Here is a 13,345-nt window from a genome sequence, read left to right as displayed (position 1 = left end):
GACAAGATACAGTTGGCCAGTCAAAACCTTTGCTTGTTATTGCTTTTGAGTGTGTGTTGGAGAAGGACCAGAAGAATGGGATTACACTAATGGTGAACCAGGAAACAAGGTCCTAACCAACAGTTTTCAGTCAACTCCCCTTTGCATTAGGATCCTGGATGCTTTTAATGCTGCTTGTTCTTTGAAATTGTTAATGGTGATAAGTTTTTGTCCAGCCGTGCTGTGTCACACCCCAATTCTCCAAGGGGCTTGGTGAATGAAGGAAAGTAATACCGAGCACCTGTGGTCCAGTGGGTGCATCTGGCAGCAGAATTATACTTTCAATGGCTGAACTTTGAACTGCACCTTCTAATACCCAGATTAAATAGCTAGGGATTTGTGTCCTGCTTCTGATAAAAAAAAATAAAAAAAAGCTTTAATAAAAATGGTAATTAAAAAAATACAGATGCTGATAAAATTAAAAACATATGATATGAAGTCAAAATGATTTAGTGTTGAAAAACGTTGGTTGATTCAGTAGTAGTTAAACTTCCAAATAACTTGTCTTGAACAAGCAAATGGTTATAAGTATTTGGCTACGTGTCTTTTTTTATAAAAAAAAGCGAACACAGATCATGTTGCTGGTTCCCTCTACCACTAACTGGTAAAGGCTGTGCTATAAAATTAGTGCAATAAACCACTCATCTTTCCAGTTGCCGCATTCTCTTCCCCAGTTGACAGCCTTCTGGGGCCTCCTTGGCTCCTCAGCAGAAAGCACCAAGTGCAGTTCTGTTGCTCTAATGAAAACATAACAACAACGTCTGGGAAGCCATAGAATGATGCAATAACCGTACTGCTCTGCTTCCTTTAATGTGATGAAGCTTGCATATTTGCCTGGCTCCAGTGTTTTACTTCTGCCAGTATTGTACTGTAAAGAGACTTGGCAGAACACGTTCAAAGGCTGTTCGTGGTTTTTCACTCAGCATTAAACCTTCCAATGACGGAAGGGTGGGGGAACACATATTGGGACAAACAGACACTCAGAGAGTCAAAAAGAAAGAGGAGAAGGAGGCTGGTGGTGGATGGTCAGCAGTTATGTAAACCTCGGTTATGGGACTGGGGTTGATCAGGGCCAAGCTGAGACCCACTGGAGTACAACACCATGTATTAAACCAGTGGCTCTTCTCTGTCCGCTTTCCAGGGGGCGATCAGCCCAAAAGAAAAGCAGCTCCTAATGTTCTGAGAGATCAGTGTTGCTTCACGCTAATAACCAAAGTCACACTGTCCTTGATAACTGCACTCAGTCCCAATGGGTGCAATAGTCAGAGGCTCTAAGATTGCCATTTTTTGTGCTGTGTCTGCCCAGTATAGGGAAAATCTCTGTCTCCATGGCTGCCAGTCTTGCTCTGTAGACCTTCATTGAACTCACTTACGGTTGACTTTTTTTTAATTGCACCATTTGGAAAGCAGACTATCTAGTCTTTACCCCTGTGTGAGGTCAGGCAGGAAAATATTCAAAGTAGAGCTGGAGCAACTCTTAGAGAGAAATATTCCATATGCACTTGAGGATGAGGGGTAAAATATGTTCAGAAACAGAAGTTATGGTCAGATTGATGCCTCCTTCCAACCCGTTCCACAACTGTCTGTGGTGGGGTGTCATGTAAAAGGAAAAATATTTGGAAAAGCGGACAGCTTTGGTATGCTTCCCAGAATGTAATGACTAGGTGAATGTTTTTCAGCACAGCAACTAAGGAATATAGGTGACTGCCAAGCACTGGATCTGATGTGGCGTGAAGAGGTACAAAACAAAGAAGAGTGATTTGTCTGACGAAACTGAGGCCTAATTATTTCCAAACTCAATATTAAAAAAAAGTGACAAACCAAAACAGAACTCTTTTCAGTCCACTCACATTGCTATTCAGATTTTTGCATATCTTTAAGACACTTCCATTGTGTGGGCGTGCTCTTTCCACCAGTCTTGGGGTTTTACAAGTATGGGTGTAGACTCATTATTGTGGACATTTCTAAATCAACAGTTACTGAGATCTATGTTATGATTTTAGTTCCACTGGCAATTACTGATATCTAATTACCACTTAATCTGTTCTGAACTTTGTAGGAATGTGTAATAGAAACCACTATAACTTTTGCTAGAACTGAATTTGAATCATGTGTCCCCTCTCCTACAAGACTGCCACATCTACACCCGCCATCCCAAAGAGCTGAAATACATTTCAGCTTTAAGAGGAAAATACTCTGTACTCTACCATGTATGTTCTTGCTATGGGAGATGGGAAATGCAAGCTCAAGTGCTCCACAGCACCCTCAGAAACCCTGCAAGTCTCAAAGAGTCTCCATCAGAGAAAGCAAACATGAGAAAGGACCCTCGTGGCATTGGAAAAGCTATTCCATGTCATGGGCAACCATTACAACTAGGACAAAACACAACTGTGCTGCTGGGGCCTCAGAAAGTGCTGGCTTTTTAGCAGCTTTAGGGATGTGAAGCATCTTTTTGCAGCCTCAAGTAAGCGTGTAAGTCCTGAGAGGGCTGAGATCAAGCACAGAGCCTCTCTGCCCAGTACCACCAGCCCCACTGGAGATGTTAGCACCCTGCAGCATTGGGCAGGGGGCTGATAAGGAACCTGGGCTCAGGGCTTCCACTGTGTATCTGACAGGGTGTGCGCTGGATGCAGAGGCATATATTTTCATAGCAAATCTAAGTGGCAGTTTAGAAAAGTTGACCCAGCCAAAGAAAACCTTGGAAAACCCCACAGAATGAATCAATAAAACTGTCTAAGAATTTAATCCAATGAGAAAGTTAGCAATTGTCAGAAGTTCATGAGATTTACATTTCTAAATTAAACAGGCCAACGAAGTAATGAGACTGTGCTTCTGTAATCAACTAGTAGCAGTTTTACAAAGTAGTAAGAATGCAGAGGGAATTTGGTTACAAAATGTGGCTGCCACCTGCAGATACCCCTTTAAGGTTTCAGTCAGTAAAATATGTGGAAAAATAAGTGAAATCTCACTTTGCTGAGAGAGGTAACATTTTGCCTTGGCCAGTCGCAAGTGTGATTTGGGCAAATATGTCTCGAGTAACTGCAAACAAAATGATGGCAAAACAGCTGAGTGAGAGCTGAAGGGGGCTGCAGGCTACCCCTGGAGAGCTCCCAACAGCTGAGGATGTGCTGTAAACCCAGCCTACTGTGATGAGGAACACTGTGCTTGGGCAGCTCTGGGCGATTAGTAACAGCACAAAAATTTCAAACGTGGATTGTGTAGGATATCACTCCTGCCCAAGGAAAATTTAAGGAGAAGGATGGAGAAGTCACTTTCAGTGATTCTCACTGATGTGCAGGTACCCAACATGCTCCAGCCCTGGGAGCACCAGGGTAGCACAGTTGCACTCACTCTCTACTTCTCACCTTGCTCTTTGCTGGAGGGCCCAGGTGAGTGCAGCTGCATCCTCAGCTGCAGGGGAGGTGCTGGTTAGTCACATCACTGTGTGGAAGGAAGTGAGGTGGAAAGAAAGGTTTTATTAGGGAAGGACTTTAGTAAGAAGCAAAGAAAGATGATTTAGTGTGTTAGCTTATAAACACAGATTTTGGGATCCTGCACAGTGGAGTGGCAACCCAGGCTGCCAGGATACAAAGCCAGCCTCTCTTTTGGGAAATCATTCTGGCCAACAAGGGGCATGAAACAATGCTACATCTACTTGGAAAAGGGACATGTGCCCTATACACCCTATCCTACCCTCATACTGCTTCCCTTTCCATAAATACAAGTACACAGCACTCTGCTAAGAGAAGAAAGCTTCAAAAAGCCTTAAAGACATTTTTCTTACAGTGGGATCCCATCATGATATGTGAGCCAAATGCCCTCCATGTGTTACGGCATTAACTGAATTTTATGGGGATGCATCTCAAGAGGACATTCCTCCAGCCTGTCCAGACCCTGCTGCGGTGAGACCTTGAGTTTGACTGCCCTGACAAGCAGCTAAGCCACAGGGAAAGCAAGAGGACTTAAAGAATGAATATGTGTACAGGCTGTCCTGCCTTCAGCTCAGACTATTTCCTTCTGTCTCAGTCTGATAACTGTACAGTCTCCCAAAACCTTCTCAGATGGCTGCTGTCCGGCAGATCCCAACAGAAGCAGGGTGAAAGAAAGCTCACAAAAGGTTTGGTATCTCTTTGAGCAGTCTCAGTCTCTGGTAGATTAGCAATGCAAACAAACGAAAGCGTCTTGGAACCAGCCAGGGACTCCTGGCAAACTCATGTGTTTGTGACTGCTACCTTCATTGGAGACAATTGACATGACTGTGTCCTTTCCAGGCATTTCAAGCATTTCTGTATTATCAGCTGCCTGGTCCAGGGCTGCAGAGTCCATCCAAGGGAGGACTGAGGTATGAGGACTGCTTGAAGTAGCTCCCATGGGTAAAAGCCTTAAAAAGCTGGATCTTTTGTGTAAGAAATCATATTCTTGGATGGTTTGTAAATGCTCATTGCAAACTATCTAGTGCTGCTGCCAGACAGAATTACCTTAACTGGGACTTTATGGCTCAATCCATGGAGAGTCTCCCACATAAACACAGGCACAAATCAAAGTGCCTTTTTTTTGGAGAGAGCACTCCAAGTGGGCCCAGGCATCTCAGGCACAGCCTTTTACAGGACAGTGGCTGTGACAACACTGAAAAAGGTCTCAGTCTCTGAACTTCAGAGGCCCAGTGGGTGTCCTCCTGAAAGGCTTCTTCAATAAAACCAGCAGTGTGTCACTTGTGCACTGCAAAAGGTCATCTGTTCCTCCCCAGATATCTGCATCCCAACCAACAGGGACAGATATTATATCAGGCTACTGAAGGAGAATCAGCAAATGTGGAGAAGGAAATCAATTTCCTTCAATCAATTCAAATGCTATGTAGCAGGCTGGTTTTAGTCTTGATATTGTCTGTAGAAAGGTGAACAGCAAAAGCCTCTAGTAGGATTTGACTGCTCCTGAAGTGCCCTCTTGATTTGAGATCCTGGGATTCATAATTGCAGGGCTGGATCTGCAAACCCTGAACTATATCCTGTAAATGGCCTGACAGTTCTTGGTTTGCCAGGCAGGTATTTTCATGCTCTGATTCACCTGTCTGGAGTAAGACACTACATCTCAGCTGTCCTTGGAGAGGTGTCAGGAAAAAAGTAGAGATCTCCTCTTTATGTGTAACCATGACTTGACCCTCTCCATCCAGGACCAGGCAGGGTGACAGCTTTTCTGAGGAGACCAAGTGTTTAAGCCAACCACCTGATGTCATATGGTGATCTGAAGTTTGCAGCTAGTGAACAGATCAGTTGAGGAGATCTGGGCCTTCACTGATGCCCTGGGCAGTCCAGAACTCTGTTCATTTTCCCTCCAGTTGGAGACTAGTTCATGGTCGAGGTGCTTGGCTCCTCATCAGGACAAGCCTGCCAGTGACAGCAGGGTGTCCCTGCAGGTGCTGCGTGGACAAGCTGCTCACCACATCCCTGTGCTTCTTTCCTTACTGAACTGGTGAAGAGAAAACATAGGCAAGTAAGGGACACCCTGGTCTATTAAAACAGGCTGGAATATGCCTCATGGAGAAGGTGAAGTCCAAAAGGTTTAGCTGACTTCCTCTGCGCCCTGGTTTAGACATCTGGAAAGCCCTACTTTGCAGAGAGGTCTGTAACCCCACCTGATGCCACCATGACTCCAGTGTGGGTGGAGAGCCTCACTCCAGGAGAGGTCAAACTGCTGTCTGGGCAGAGCACATGTTTAGCCTATCACTCTGAAAAGGAGCGGGAGCAAGTACTGTACAGGCACTGCCAGGAACAGGGGCAGGCACAGCACCAAGTTGTGCCCTGTCCCTGCCAGAGCTGTCAGCCCAGTGCACATCCTACACTGGAGGAGCCCACGGGAGCAGGCTATGACCCTGCTTTGTGCTTGCACTTATTCCCAGTGTTTACCCTGGCAGCTGAAGCAGGTAACTTTATACCATTTCATCATTTTGTGGAAAGACTGTGAGGTGACCGGCACCTGATTTTGTTGAAAGCTTTGAAGGAAACAATTTAATTATGCAAACCTGAAACTACTCTGTCCTTATTGCTGGGGCACATCCCCACTGATGGCAGTTGCAGTCTTCCCTTGGGCATCTGAGGGCACCTTCTGTCCCAGTCCAGCAAACACTGGAGGCTTAATATTACACCAATGAGGAATGGAGTAGCCAGCGGGATAGCCAACATTTATGCGTACAATCAAATGTGCAATTTGGGTCTGAGCACTTTGTCATATTCTTGGCCTGTGTTTAAAAAGAAAAAGAAAAAAAGATGAAAACCCACAAATCACATTTAAGCTAGCAGAATGATTTATTAAGAAAAAACACTGACGGATTTTTGAAGTACTGAAAGGGTTGAAATAGTCTGACTAGAATAAAAACTGACACAAATTTTTACCACAATGCAAAAGGAACTTGAACTATTCTAATAAGAGTTTGCTTTAATGTTCGTGCATGTCTTCACATCCTGCTTTTGGCAGTGGCCAGAAAAGAACTACTGAAATACTGTGAGAAAAGCTGTTCTCATGTTATTTCTGGCCCTGCTGTAATGCATGAAATCAGGACATCTCATGAGAGAGACTGATATTCAAGATTTTCAGTCTATTTTTCAGATAAAAAAGTCTGAATATATATCTAAATTTCTGGGTTTAGTCATGGCTAGATCTCAAAGCAACAAGTAAAGTATTCCTGAGGTCACAAGTCAAATAGTCACAATCCAGAAGAAAATATAATAGTTATATTCAAGTAACTTGGAGGAAAAACCTGTGAAGCCAATATTCACTTGCCAAGCTAAGGTGGATGGCTACTCATTCTCAAAATAACCCTTAATGACATTGGGGAATTTCTGAAGTTTGTTCATAGGGTATGATTAAACCTAAAGTGCTTGAAGACACCAGCAACTGTCATAGGCCTGATTCTGTGCATGTGTGTGGCCCTAATCTGTCTAAAAATCATTTTTGATAAATACCTTCAGGATCCAAAGAAACAAGGGCTCTATGAACTATATGTTTTCTGGTGCCCCTGCCAACTCCGAATAAATATGCTGTGTGTGCAGCCAAGGTCTTGGAGAATTATTTCCTGAAAACTACTTACTTTAGAACCAGAAGGAATTAATGAAGATGTGCCAGCTATTTCCTTCACTGGCTTGCATGCCTCAGCCTCACCAATAATAAATAGTAGCAGTGTTTACATGAATTATGCTGCTACACCTCATGTTTTGCACCCTGCAGAACCCATCTATTCTGTACATAAGCAGGAAAGCACAGACAGAGTATGAGTTTGTTGCCTTTCCTTGGGTATCCACATCCGAGGCTGGCAATAGCTATCAAAGCCAAACTGCGTTTTGAGCCTCTGGCTTTAGCCTCTGCTAAAATAGAATTGTGTGTTTTAAAGCTATTTACAGAGGTTTAATCTTAGTTCTACTAAAAAGGAGATAATACAGCTATCAGAACTGGTTAAACAGATTAATAGGATTGGCCTGACCTTTTGATCTGCTTGAATAAACGTATTTATTATTATTGGACAACTTTGTGAAAACTTTTAAATCATCAGAGATTTATAAATTATCAATTAAGTAAGAGCTAGAGCATCTAGGGACACATTTTTATATGACTGCAAGCAGTAAGGAAGGACATTTTCAAACTCAGGCCAAAAACATTAATTGCAAGTCATCTTTAGAAGAATCTTCCCGCAAACCTATTTTATCCTCAGATTTTCTCAGGCTTCCTTTGCGGAAAACCAACCCACCGCTGTGTGACTCCCAAGCAGAGTCAGAGAGAGCAGGATCCTGAGTCCCGCAGGGAACTCTCCCCAGGTAGCTTCTGATGCCTGACCCCACACAGTCTTTAGAAAAACCGGCATAAACTTTGGGGTTTTCCTTCAAGATCCAGAATCTCCTCAATCACATCCATGTTGCCAAGGCAACACGTTCTGACTCTGCCTGTCCTCTCCAGGACTTGATATCTACCAGAGGAGCTTCTAGACAGAAAATCGTAGAAACCCTGACTCAACCGCACGAGGTTTAACACTGTGTAAGCAGCCAAGAGGCTGAGGATAATTCGGAGGTTTTTTATGCAATAACTGGAGGGCCATCAAAATGAAGCATGTTATGACTACTTCTCCCTGTTTAAAATCCTAAAAGTCAGCCTGAATCTTGCATCTTCTCTGTCTTGTCTCCGGAAAACGCCTTAGATTTGGGGTTGAAAGTGAATATGCTCTGGGCTGACGTGTTGGGAGCTGCTACCCAGTGCAGAGCTCTGTCAGTACAAAGGAAAGAGGAAACGTTTCTTCTGGTATTATTAACATGTCAGTAGCAGTGATAGATTCCAACTGAGATCAAGCTCTCTTGTATTAGCCGTGTGCCAAAAGCAGAGTAGGAAGCAGAGAAAGGGGAGGAAGCGTTATTATTCCTATGTTACAGCTGCAGGAGAGAGGCATGGGGATTGTGAAATCCTCGAGGTCACACAAAGCCGCATGCGGCTCAAGCAGGGAATGGAGTCAGCCCCTCACAGCTGCCCCTTCCGTCCCCTCAGCCCATGCATGTCTCCCTGTCTTGCTGGATTGGTTCACATTTTCGAGTATTTGGGGATGCTTGAGAGTTGGGGCTGGTAGAGAGGACAGGTCCCAGGCAGATGCCACAGGAGTCCTTGTGCATTACTGCACCACCTTTGCTCTCACCCACATGCACACCCTCTTCTCTTCCTGCCCAAAAAAGACAGACTTGAGCAAAAATTCCTCATTGTTTGAACCATTCTGCAGATAATAATTTCAAAATTACTTAGCTTCATGCTTTCCAGTGGAACTAGAACAGGAATAAATAGTAGGGAATTCAATAACACAGTGTGATGTGTTTATTTTTGCACAGGTGACCTAAGAAAAATTAGATTTATAATTATAAGTGTTATCAACTGTTCAACCTTTATGCTTAGCTTTTCAAAACAGTGATTCCTGCAATGTGACCTGCAATGTTAATGGTAAATCCAAACAAATCCACAAATGCAGTTTCCAAATGTAGAGCAGACATCACCATCTGAGAGACTACATTAAATGAAACTGAGTCACTCCCTGGCCAGTAAAGACACCAAGGATGTGATTTTCCTCTGGGAATATTAAATACAGAATTTAAAACTCTTTTAAAAGAAACAGGATTATTAAATGAATAAAATGTATAAAAGCATAGCAAAAGAACTAATTTTGATTATGTTGATACATTACACATAATTAAGAAAATCATCCTCTTTTGGGATATTTCACCTGGTATTGGTACAGACAAAAGGGCTCCTGTACATATTTAAGGCTTGAGTCTCTGGCTTTGTATTCCTTGGGGTTAAGCAAAAAAGAGCAGCCGAGGAGGAATGGCACAGACCGGAGCAACCCACACATCTTGACTCCATAAAGGGCAGAGAACTGAAGAAAACAGGCAGGCCATAAGTGCCATGAGTGGAGTCTCCTATGGGGCACATGCAGATCCCACCTGGGTCCTAGGAGCATGGAAATGGAGACCAGTTCACACACATAAATGAAGCTTAATAACCAAGAGGCCTGATCTTGAGACACCGACTCTATCCCAGGACAAACTGCAGAGTTTCTCCTGCTGACCACGTTTCCTCCTAATTAACACTGCATTACACATAATTTTCATTCCTAGGGAAACAATCTGGCTCCTCTCTGGAGCCCTTTTGTCCTTTTGGCTTGTCACAGAGTTCCAACAGAACCTGAGCTAAGTGACACTGGGAAAACACCTGCAAACACCATGGCCCTCCTCCTCCTACTTGTGCCCACTGCACACAGCACCAGATGGACAACAGAGGCCCTATGGAAAGAATTTTGTTTTACATGGCCCAAGGGGATGGAAACCTAAAAAATGCAATAGAAAATGGAGGTGGAACAGAGCAGTGAGTAAAAAAAAGATCCTGAGCACCAGTCAGAAGATTGTTTTTCTGACTCTTTGGGGGTAGGTTCACATGGAAATAGAAATAACTGAGATCATTGGTTGGAGACCTTGTTTTGTTTTTTAATTTTTCGTTTATTAATTCTTAAGACAAATCATATAATGAAGATGCAGAATGGAACTGGGTCTTCCACCCTCCTAGATGAAGCAACAGCTAAGTGTTGGGGGTTTCTAGATCTGCAGTTTGTCTGGGGCTTTTGCCGCCACTAACCCCACTTTGAAGGTGCCACCACGGAGGCCACCCACAGGACCCTGTCCTTCTTAAAAGAAACAGGGGCCAGCAACTGCCTGCTGCAGCTCACAAAGAGGCACCTGCCCCTTCCTCAGGTTTGCAAGCCCAGCTCCCTGCCTTCGAAGTGGTCTTGGTCCCCCCACTCCTGACAGCCATGACTAAGGCCAAGTCCAAGGCACAGCCACTTCCCCTTGCCATGCCACCACCCTGGCTCTAGGTTTCATCGCTGAACTGAGCTAGAAGCCAGATCACAAAATATTGTGTTGTAGCACGAGTCCACTCTACAACCCGACCCATGCCCTCAGCCTACTCCTCTAAACACAGACAGCATGGTACTCTTCCTGATTTGTGGAAGGCAAGAACTGGACCTTTACATAAGGTCATCCCCTACATTTGTGCAGAGCATGGTGCAATTCTTGTTTTCGGCTTTCTCGGCACATGATGTCTGGTCCACTGTTCTGCAGCATTCAGCAGCCTGCAGACAGCAGAGCAGGTCCCTTAATGAACACCCTTCCTGGGTGTACACGGTAAGGAAATATCTGAGTTGAGCTGAAGCCTACACTGTAGCTACAGTCTAACATTTTGTCTCAGTCCGGTCTTGCTGTATCTGGAATTGAAACCAGGGTTTGGTTAATGGTCACATCTTCCAGGTTTCAGAACATCCTCTTGACAGCCTCCTCATTTCACCTTTGTGCTGTTGTTGCACTCCCTGCTCACAGAACTCCCTTTGACTCTTCAGTTTAACAATATTACCTGCTGCAGCAGCACCACCAAAGTTGCTTTAAGAATAGTCACAGACAATGTTGGTGTATTTGCTTCCTGTATACTTGGTTCCACTTCACAATATCTTCTTACCAGTTCCATCAAACCAAACACCCATCAAGAAAAGACATAAGTACACATTTTGCCTTTCAGGTGGTCCTTCACTGCTGTTGAGAAACCTTCCAACACTCATTCCTCCACAGGTCTTTGCATGCAAAAAGGCCTGTAATCAGCTGGTAACTTCAGAGCTTGTCTTTGCTTTCTAGTAGCCCAACATAATTATGTCCCCCCTCAGATTTTGTATGTCCAGTATGATGACCTCACTGTTCTAAGGATGGAGCACAGAGCCCCCCTTACTCTAAGCCAGTGGCTATTCTAGGTATTGATCCAACAAAATCTCCAGCTTGGTTAAGCAGGTTCATCCTTGTCTACATGTGCCTCGGGACTTTGCTCAGCACTGATCCAGCTGCTGACAGGGATGGCAACAGGTCTCTGCAGCTGCTCTCCCTGTGAGTGTGACTATGTAGATAACACCCCATTCTGCATAATCCTAACCAAAATCTCACCTATTTGACTTCTCAGGCCCTTCAACGTACATGGCTGTAGTTATTTAGCCACCCAGCCTGCCATAGCGCAGAGTGTACCAGGGCCATGAGGAAATTCTTTGAATTTTGAACATATATGTTTACTGTGAAGGAATCTGCAGCTGGAGGGAGGAGCTGTGAGAATGCAACGCTAAGGAAATGTTTGCTGAAAGCATTTAAAAAATAACCAGAGCACAAAGCAAGGGACAAAAAGCAACATTATACTGAAAGTGCAGACCAGAAATGAGGACTGTATTTAGGAGCATAGATGTGACTTTAGAGAACTGAAGCTGAGTTGGGGGAGGTTTAGGTTAGATATCAGGAAAAAGTTCTTCACCCAAAGGGTGGCTGAACACTGGAACAGGATCCCCAGGAAAGTGATCACACAGCACCAAGTCTGACAGAGTTCAAGAAGCATTCAGACAATGCTCTCAGGCCCATGGCGTGATTATTGGGGTGTCCTGCACAGGGCAAATAGGACTGCACAGGACTCAGTGATCTGATGAGTCACTTCCAACTCGCATGTTCTATGATTCTGTGAACTGGTTTTGGATTGTCCTCTGCTCATGGTCAGAGAAGGAAGAGCAGGCAGTCCCAGTGGGGCTCTGCAGGGTATCTGCTTACTGCAGGCGGTGGGGTTGGGGCTGCAGCTTCTCTGCTGTCTGGAGCAGGGCTGGCACTGAGAAGCTCCATCAGTTGCAGCCTCAGGAGCAATTTCTCCTCTCAGCTTGACAGCACAGTTGATTTTTTCCTGGCTCTTCCAGTGAGACACATTAGGCCCCAAAGCACCTCTTTTAGGCTCTTTCTGCACGATATCCCTTGGAAATGTGCCTTGCTGCCACTTTCTGGCATGCTAACCTGGCCTACCAGCTGTCTGAAGCTGGGCACGCAAGCCTGGGCTGGGAGAGGGCTGTTGCAAAGAATGGCAATGAGCTTCTTGCAACTCCAGCCTGGCAGGTGCCTGAACTCCTGCTGCGCCCCAGGGCCCCCACCCCTCTGTGGGATGCATGGGAGCCACAGTGGTTCTGTCAGTCGGCACTGCACCATCCTCAGGGGAGCCGGCTGCAGGCCGTGGTATGCGGCTTGCAACTATTGACTTATTTTTCCGTGCATGGCCGGGTAAGTAACCTTAATTAAAAACATGAAGCCCACAGTTTGTATCACATTCACGATGTTAAACAAGCTCTGGAAATAGAAACACTGTTTTCATTTAAGCTTTTCAACTGTGATCTAAGTAATAAAATATGGAGGGGGCGGGCATGTGTGAGATTTACATGTGATGATTTGGGAGATCTCACTGCTTTAGAGGCTTGTAAGGCGCCGCAGTGCCAACTGCTCCTGCCACTGCCTCACCGCGTTTGGCAACGCCTGCCCCACACAGACTTTTGGTTTTTTCCAGAGCCGCTTTCCAAATGCTGATTTCTGCCATCGGCTCTTGTTGCTGTGATTTATTCTGGGTGTGGGTGTGGGACCTGCCAGGCCCTCAGCAACCTGCTGCCCTGGTTGCCTGTGCCCTGCTCAGCTCCGGATGGGCAGGCAGGTGAGTACCACACAGTACCATGCTCCTGAGGACCACGGATGTCCTTGAGGCCAGCCAGATACCCTGCCAGCACAGATAACGATCCCCCCAGCCCATGCCCAAGCAGCACCATCATCAGTAGATACAGGGAAGGAATACCTTTGCCCTCCCAAATCCTCCTGAGCATCCTGAATGAGCATCCATTCCACTATGGTGTACAGGCAGGAGAGAAGGGGCTTCCAAGGGCACTTGCTTAGTACCCTGCAGT

This window comes from Chiroxiphia lanceolata, chromosome 1 (assembly GCF_009829145.1).
Source record: "Chiroxiphia lanceolata isolate bChiLan1 chromosome 1, bChiLan1.pri, whole genome shotgun sequence".
Lineage (NCBI taxonomy): Eukaryota > Metazoa > Chordata > Aves > Passeriformes > Pipridae > Chiroxiphia > Chiroxiphia lanceolata.
This window is presented reverse-complemented; position numbering follows the sequence as displayed.